The following is a 9,565-nucleotide window of genomic DNA, read 5'->3' on the forward strand; positions in this document are numbered from 1 at the left end:
AAAAAGCTTAAAAAGAGGGACGCCTGGGTGGCTCAGTTGGTTGGACGACTGCCTTCGGCTCAGGTCATGATCCCGGAGTCCCTGGATCGAGTCCCGCATCGGGCTCCCAGCTCCATGGGGAGTCCGTTTCTCCCTCTGACCTTCTCCTCGCTCATGCTCTCTCTCACTGCCTCTCTCTCAAATAAATAAATAAAATCTTTAATAAGAAAAAAAAAAAAAAAAAAAAAAGCTTAAAAAGATACAATATTTTTTAAACATTTTAATGGGAAATCTTTACCCTTTAAAAAGTAGAGAGAATAGTAAAATATACCCTCATGTAGTTAACACCCAGGGTCAAAAATGGCCAATTTTTGGTCAATCTTTTTAAATTAATACTCCACCAACTTTTATATTATCTTGAAATAAAACCCATAAATCATATTATCTGTAAATATTAAATGTCATCTTTTTCAAGGCTTTTAAAAATCCTAACAGAATTCATGGATTTTTTCAGAAATATATCTTGATATATATATATATATATATATATATATATAAATATATATACACAAATATATGTATATAGGACATATATGTAATTTAATGAATAGGAGAGGGCCCAAGATGGTGACGCAGAAAGACTGTGAACTCACCTCTTCCACAAACACACCGAATGGATGCCTCCATATAGAGCAATTCCTGCTGAAGAAGACCTGAGGACTTACTGAATAACATCTGCACCCTAAAGGGTAGAAGAACCACGTGGGAACAGCAAGAGATGAAGACAGGGTAACCACGGGAACCCCAGCTCCAGACAGTGTGAACTGTAGTAGGGAGAAATACTACTGAGGGACTATGGGCAGATTTGTCTGCCATGGAGCATTAGGAAAAAAAAAAAAAAAAAAACACTGCATTTTAAAAGGGCAACTAGAATTTAAAGGGACCAGCCCTTGAGTGTCCTACTGTAGGAGTCCTTCAGAATGCTTTCCATGGTCAAAGGGGCTGGTGAGCCCTATTATTTATGTTCCCCCTAGGACACCTGGGATAATTTCTGGTATATAGTAAAAGATTAAAATATTTTTAAATATAGCAATTTCAAAATCATAAATAAGTATAACAACATATTACTAATGTAACATATTGAACTACCTACATAATAAAAGAAAATTCTATTTGATTAATTATCTAACAGTATTCACAAATATAAGTTACTTTGACAAAGAAGAGGAGAGATAACATATTCATATTACAACTTCTGCTCGAGATGTTAGATTAAACCCACATGACAAGACTTTCTTTTTAATTCTAACACAAATACCACATTAAATATATTGGACATGGACATACCATTTAAGGTTTAGGAACCTATTTTAGGAATGAACTTAAGGCAGTCAGGTCTGTTCTTGATGAAGCGCTTTAACAGATTTTGTTTGTTTGTTTGTTTACATGTCAGAGAGCCTGACAAAAGCAAAACCCTGACATAAACTGTCCTATCAAAAACAGGAACAAAACTTTGTCCCTACTGGCATAGACACAGACTGGGCACAGCCAAAAGTAAGTTATCAGTCCCAAATCTGGACTGGAAAAGAAAGAAAAAAAATTATTATTATTATTATTATTATTATTATTATTTTAAGTAATACAGATATTAGAAAACCAGGCAGTATGCACATAAAAGTATTGGATCCCTGATAAAATTAACCCTTTAAACTCAAACTGGGAAACTAATATAAAATTGGTCTTTAATCAGTCCACATGACCCTGGCTAAAACAAACTCATACATTCTATAAGGACAACTGCTTAACCTAAGACAGTTATAACAGATTTTCAAAGAAAAAAAACCCTACCAATTTGACATCCACAGACAAAATCTACAAAACACATGAGAATCTACTACTCTGAGACAATACAAACAAGAAAATTGCTAAAAATTTAAAGATGATGATACTTTATGATTTAAACTTCTAAAGAAAAAGATCTATAAAGTAACAAGGAGACTTTAAAGGAAATGCTAAAAATAAAACAGAAGCAGCGAACTTGGAAAATGTGGTCTTAAAGAAAACACTAGATAGCCTAGAAGGATGACCAGACTGATTTACCACAGTGGAAGATTAAGTTACAAAAAAATAAATTAGAACCTGTCATGGGGGAAAACAGTGGGTGATAATTTAGACATTTAAAAAATTAGTTTTACAGAGACTTGAGACCATCACCTCCACTCTGGTGGAGTAACTGGGCCTCCTACAATAAAGAATGAGAAAATAGATGCTTGCTTCAGCAGCACATATACTAAAATTGGAATGATAACAGAGAAGATTAGCATGGCTTCTGTGCAAGAATGACACTCAAACTCGTGAGGCATGCTGTATCTAAAAAAAAAAAAAAAAGAATGAGAAAATAGGACGAAATATATGAAAATAGGCAACACGGGACAGTGACTCCTAAGAGAAGGAAGATAACTGGAGTCTTAATATCAGCCCAGTTTCCTTCAGGAGGCACCTTCCATATTGTGAAGCAGGAAGAGCTAATAGTAACAGATAAGAGTAGCCTGCCTATGGTCAGTCAAACACACACAAAAAGGGGGCAAAGTACAAGATAGGAGCTAGCTAAACACAAGAGTTCCATAAATTTTCACAAAGCTTTCTTCGAATGTGTTGTTAAACATAAAGCACAGGATGGCTTGAATGAAACTCCTAAGGGCTAGGTAGAGAACCAGGACTGGGTTGCATGGGTAGAGGGTGGTACTGAGTAATTCCTAAATGATCACGTGTTGGGATGAGAGATGTTTAAATTCTGATCATCCAGAGTACGAGGAAATAAATACCTGGGGCATTTAAGAGAGACCTCTAAAGGTTTACAAATTAATTTGCAAATAAATAAACTACTGACCAAAACAATCTTCAACAGTCTTTAAAGGATAAAAAGAAAAAGAAAAAAGAAAACTTACAATATCCAATACCTAACACAAAAATTATTAAGTACACAAAGAAGTAGGAACATGCGACTCCTAACCCAGAAAATAATTGGTCAATAAAAACTGATACAGATGACACAAATGATGGGAGAATAACACAAGATATTAAAATAGCTATAAACATGCTCAAGGACCTAAAGAAAAATACGGACATGATGAGGGAAATAGAGTATATATAAAAGAATCAAAAGTTGTGGAAATAAAACCCAAAATATCTGAAATAAAAATTTGACTGCTTAGGGGTTCTTGTTATGTACATCTGCATAGAAAATCACCCAAACTTAGTGGTTTTATTAAAATTACCCCAAATATTTTCTTATCTTGTAGTTTCTGTCCATCAAGAATTCAGAAAGGGCTCAATTAGTGGTTCTGTCAAGATATCTCATGAGGTCATGTCAAGATAGTGGCTGGTGCTAAAATAGTAGCAGGTAGGGTGGAGGCATGCAAAAGCAGCTGAGGAAAGGCTGATATCTCATTCTCTTTGTGTAGTCCTAGGGTCTTTCAAAGTAGCTTCTCTGCCTGAACTAAACTGGGTGTTCCTATAACATAGAAGCCTTTTGAAACATCAGATGGTTTAGAAAGCAGCATAGGATTCCAGCATAACTGTTCCAGGCTGCAGGGCAAAAATTACACCGCTATTATTACCTAGTATAAGCAGACACATATAGTCATTTCCATCATCACCTCCAGTCTTCCCAGACTAAACAGCAGGGATATAAGATATAAACCCCACCAACTGAAAGAAAAAATTTCAATGTCACCATGTAAGAAGAGATATATTTATGACCATCCTTAAAATATAATCTATCAATCTTCTCACAATGACATCATCTTACATGAAAATATAGTCACATCACCTATCCTAAGACTCCTAACTCTTTTCTCATTACAGAATCAGTTTGAGGTTTGAGTCTCCACAGCTAAGTCATGTCTTAGTTCAGATGAGCACCCTCAGATGCAAGTCCTTGGATATAATTCCTTAACTATCATTCCTCTCATTCTGAAGACCTGTAAACTAAAGAGACAAGACATGTGTCTTCTACCACCACCTCCAACATAGGTGTGGTGAGGAGACAGGAATAGGAAAACCACCATAATACTCTCCACATATACACAGAAGGAGAAAAGGACACATAGGAAATATTTGCCCACAGCAGTTCTGAAATCCAGCTGGAAATATGTGCCAGCTCCTTCATATGTTATTCTCCATGACTCTTGGTTCTGCATTTTTAGCTATTTGTTTTGCCTCTGAATTATTATTTTCTGTAGTGTTTCAAACTGTGTTGCTTTCTTCCTATACTAATTTGAAGATCTAAGGTCTTCTTTCCACTTTTCACTTTCTCTGGCACTTTCAATAGAGTTTGTCTAAACCTTTTTAAAACTTTGTGGATGTCTTGTGTTTTGATTTACAATCCATTCTATTGAAAGTGGGGCATGTACAAGTATATTCAATTATGCTTATCTCTACTTTGTGCTCTCTGAAAGTCTGCTGTAGGACAACCCACACTTAGAGTCTTAAAAGTACCTGTTGTGTAACACATACATAAAGCACTCTTTAGATCCTTTGTCTATTTGAAAAGTGCTTATAAAACACTATTTTAAATCTTCATGAGGACTTGGTAAAGGGTCTTAGAGGCACAACCTGGACTTCAAGATTTCCCCTAAAGCATTTATTAATGTGAAAATATTTTGTATTTTTATTGTTGTCACTTGTATTTCTATTTCTTTGTTTTGCTAGCTGTAGATAGGGATTGAGAAATAGTTTTATTTTCAACAGAAGATAATGGCTCTTTTTTACTTAAAAGTTTAGTCTTAGGTTCATCTCTTTCCTCTTGAATTTTATTTTATGGAGTAAGAAGAAGCTATGTGGAATCTTTGATATTCTTCCTAGAAGTTTCCTTAACCAAATTAAGTTTCATGCATTTTTCTAATTTATACATTTACTGCAGTGGACAGTGCTGTCAAATTTCTGACTATATACTTCCATCAACTCCAATATTTACCTTGTATTACTTTAAACCTTCCCTGAAAATCTTCAGGTTCATTAGGTATCCACTGACCCTCTTCTTGAGATCCTTTATTATTTCATTTTGAGTCTCTCATAGCCTTCTTCTTGTCCCCAGAACCTATGCCAAAATTTTTAGATATTTGTTAAGATAGCATTGCATTTCCAGGCATAACTTTTCTTGTTCTACTTAGCTATTATGTATAACAAGCCATCTCAAACTCAGTCACTTAAAACAACAATGATATTTTATTATCTTTCACAATTTCTCTGAATCAAGAATTCAGAAAGATCTTGGCTAGACATTTTCTGTCTCAGTCATTTATTTGGTTGCAATAAGATGGTGTATGAAACAAAACAGTATGGAGGAATTGAAGTAGCCAAGGGAATGGCTGGTCATCACAGCCTGTATCTACTTAGAGTCCTGAGGCTGCATTCTTAGGCTCTCTTAGTTCTGTTCGGTATTGTACTATAACATGGAAATAAAAGAAATATTAAGTCCTTTGTAGAGTGAATGGTATTTATTTGCAAACAGCATAATTATATAGGAAATTCAATGAATCTACAAAAAAAAAACCCATAAGAATTCAGTTTTGGGAAATTATATTATTGAGATGTCAGTTCTCCTCAAACTTATGTATAGATTTAAGTCAATCTATCAAAATTCTAGGAGGCATGTTTTAGAGATTGATGAGCTACTGCTAAAATTTATATGGAAAAAGTAAAAAAAAATATGTAATAGCTTAAACAAATTTGACAAAGATAAATTTGGAGATCTTATATCACCTGATTTCAAAAGCTTAGTATAAAGTTATAAAATCATGACAATGTGATATAATGTGGATAAATAGAAGACAGTCAAAAAGTAGACACAAATAATCAATTAATTTTCAAAACACCTCAAAATAACTTATGGGTATAAGATAGTCTTTCAACAAATGGTACGGTAACAAATGGATGCCTCTACTAAAACAAAAAACAAAAAACAAACAAAAATTTTACTCTTACCTCATATGGTACACTGAACTGAAATGGATCATATAAGCCACTCTGAAAGTACAAAATTTCTTGGAAAAAAGTATAGGAGAAAATATCCACAAATAGGCCAAGATTTCTTTGATAGGAAACAAAGTACACTAACTGTAATAGCAAACAAAACCAACAACATGGAATATAGAAATAATATTAATAAATCAAAAGAAGAACAAATTTAATCCAACAATATATAAAATGGACAAAGGATTATGTCTAAGAGGGATTTATCCCAAGAATGAAAGTTTGGCTTAATGTTCAATTTCTATCAATTAATTCTCCATATTAATAAGATAAAGCAGCACAAATCAAATCTCAAATAATACAGGGGAAAAACAAGATTCACAACATTCAACACCCATTGATTAAAAAAAAAATCAGGAAACTGGAATACAAGAAAACTTTCTCATTACGAAAGGGGGAATATAAAACAGTATTTAATGATGAACGACTGAACGCTTCCCTGTCAAGATTTGGAATAAGTAAATACGGACTGGAAATGACCTCAAACTCACTGGAAATGCAGTCCTGATCAAGGCTGTTTTGCCTGATTTAGCTTCTTGCTTAGAGAAGACTAATGTGCATTTGGATACCAGGTAGTCACTGCTCTCGTGAGTGTATTCTTTTCTAATCCAATCAGAAAACCAAAATAGTATGCATTCAAATGGAATGACAAAACACAAACATTTGTTAGCTTTGCCCAGAGCTATGTTAATTCTCACACTCTCTGTCATAATATGATATATAAAGTTCTGGGCCATCTAGATGTACCAGAGGATAGCATATTGTTCCATTACGTCTGTCAGGCCATGTTCATGCTAATAGGATAGGCTAGAAAGAAGAGGAAAATATATACACATAAAACATGAAGAATAATTCTCATAGCAGCTGTATTCACAATAGTTAAAAACTGTGAGCCCAAATTTATATCTATACCAAAATGGATAAAAAATATAAATAGTCAATGTAATGATTCTTAGCAATAAAAAGGAATAAACTACTGATACACACAACATGAATGAATCTCGAAAAATCTAATGCTAATTGAAAGAAGTCAGACTGAAAAGAGTACATAGTGTATTATCCAGTTTATATGGGTTTCTACAACAAGCAAAGCTACTTGATGGTAAATGAAACCAGAACTGCAGTTGCCTAGGGATGGGGAGTATAAATTGCCTGGGAAGTGACATAAGGAATCTTGCTGATGAAAATGCTCTACAATCACACAGAAGTTCAGGATATATTAGTGTATCGACTTGGGAAAACTCACAAAACTTTACATTTAACATATGTACCTTTCACTTTGTGCAAATTACACATACCTCATTAAAAAGTGTGATCACTAAGTGTTATTTTCTAGACTAAAATGTCAAGTGCAGTATAACTATAAATTGCTGAAGAGTGAGGTAGGAATTGTACAATAACTGATTTTTCCTCCTTCACATAGCATCTTAGAATACTGACTTTTTAAAATAAACTTTTTAAAGAGGAATAATTCCTTTGAAGATAAATACTGTATAAAAACAACTTGCCTTAACAAGATTGAAATAATTCCATTGTTTGAGTACAATTAAGTAATTATCTTGCCAAAAGGCAAATTTTCATATCTCTTTTTCAATGTCCCTGGAGGCCCCCCTTCACTTTAAATATCTAATTGAGGTACTAAAGAAGACAATAGTTTTCAACGTGTTTTGCAGAGGCACTCTACTAAAATTCACAAGCACTCACAATCAATATGCTTAAAAGCTAATTTATAATTTCTCATCAGTAGTTTATATACAAACAATGCAGCTCCTCCTCTTTAATTTAAAATAAATTTAAGTCAAATATTGTGAGCGAGCAAAAACCATCATTAATTATAGCTTCTTTCCAAATCTCTACATTTTTCATGGAATATTGAGGAATTCCAAAGATTGTCTTTATTCTTTTGGTATCTGTTTATCCTTAGAAAGTTTACTTCTCTTCCTTCTATTAGGCTGCCATTTTGACAAACTTTTCTCATTTACTCCCTTTTACTCAGAGCTGCAGTCATATTTTTCTTTTAATTAACTTGGTACTTGGGAAAATAAGCAAATGTTTGTGTTGTAAAGGAAATACTGTTTTGCAATCATCCACTGTAGTGGAAGCTGCAAGATATTTAACATCTAACAAATGTTCAAATACAAACAGAATGAAGAATAGATTTCAGAATGGTATTACCATCATTCTCCCTCAAATCATTTACCCTCTCTGTCAGCACTGACTACATCTTTCTGAATGGCATATGATAGACACTTTAGATACTTTGGGAGACTGTCAAAATATTTAAGAAGAATTTTTAGCTAATCCATTATTCTTAGTAAAATAGACAGCACATTGTCCATATGAAAGTTTAATGGATTTTTAAAAAATACTTTCACCATCAGAATAATAAAAACAACAACAACAACAACAAACAAACAAACAAACAAAAACTATACTCTGTTTACCAAAAGAAGCTAGTTTAAAATCTGGACAATTTCTTTTAAAAATAGCTCAGGGTAGACAATTTCATTATTTTATTCTCAGTAACTTTGCTTTTCAAGTGAAGATGTATGTTAACTTGGTGAAACAAAGCAAGATATGTAATTTTAAGAGCCAGAAAAATCTCTAGCTCAGCCACTGTATGGAGTTTCACCTACATGTCCACAGGAAACTTGAAAAGTTAAGTCTGCATTTCTGTGTAGTTAAAATAGCTTGTTTAATTGAGTAATTTAGTCCTTTGGGTTATTCTGCTTTATCTAAAAAGAGGAAATTTGGAATTATTATGACAATATCTTTAGCTAAAATTACATAGAAAACACATATATGAATCTAACTTCTTAAACTTATAGATTATTGGGTAGAAGATATATAAAATATTTAGAAAGAACATATTCTGTATTCACAGTGATTTCACAAAAGTTAGTTTGTCTACTGCAGTGAAACCTCTATGTAGAGAGGTATATAAACTCATGAGTTGCATCTCAGCTACTCAACATTAATTTGATTAAATGACTATAATGGAGAGCTAACAGAAAAAATATAGTGTTAATGGTAGCCATAAAAATGACTGGTTTACAATTCTGTGGAATTGATGAGTATGCTCTCTATGTAAAGTGGAAGAGAGGGCATGAGCCCAAATAGCATACATAACTAGGAGACAAGAACTCTGCCAAGTGCATACAATCTTTCAGGAAGATATTTCTTGTTTATCCACTCACAAGGTAAGCAAATCTTGAGTTAAGCATGCACACTGTGGTAGGACTATGCAGTAGCACTGATTAAGAATCACATTGTAATTTGTTTAAGAAAATAACAATTTCAAATTCAAGATGAATATAAAATAGAGCAAGACAAAATATGATAGCAACATAGAAAAGGCATAATTAAATGAGGCTGAGGGGAATGAAAAGGAATTCATAGAAATGTTAGTGATATTTCTACTATGGATGGAAATATAAATGGATGGAAACACCCATTTCAATATGTTATTACTAACAGGATACATAAATTAGATCTAAAGATGACATGGCCATAAAGATTATAGATTATAGATTATAAATTATTAGATCAT

At 33.2% G+C, this 9,565-nt stretch overlaps 1 non-coding gene across 1 annotated transcript; it reads left to right on the forward strand.

Annotated features, from left to right (window-relative positions):
* The first annotated feature begins 2,249 nt into the window (after positions 1–2,249).
* Positions 2,250–2,353, forward strand: LOC116864027. The gene has a single exon (XR_004381916.1). It is a non-coding gene; the product is annotated as a U6 spliceosomal RNA (small nuclear RNA).
* The last annotated feature ends 7,212 nt before the right edge of the window (positions 2,354–9,565 follow it).

The sequence above is a fragment of the Lontra canadensis genome, unplaced genomic scaffold (genome assembly GCF_010015895.1).
Source record: "Lontra canadensis isolate GAN:19392208 unplaced genomic scaffold, GSC_riverotter_1.0 scaffold4, whole genome shotgun sequence".
In the NCBI taxonomy this organism is placed as follows: Eukaryota; Metazoa; Chordata; class Mammalia; order Carnivora; family Mustelidae; genus Lontra; species Lontra canadensis.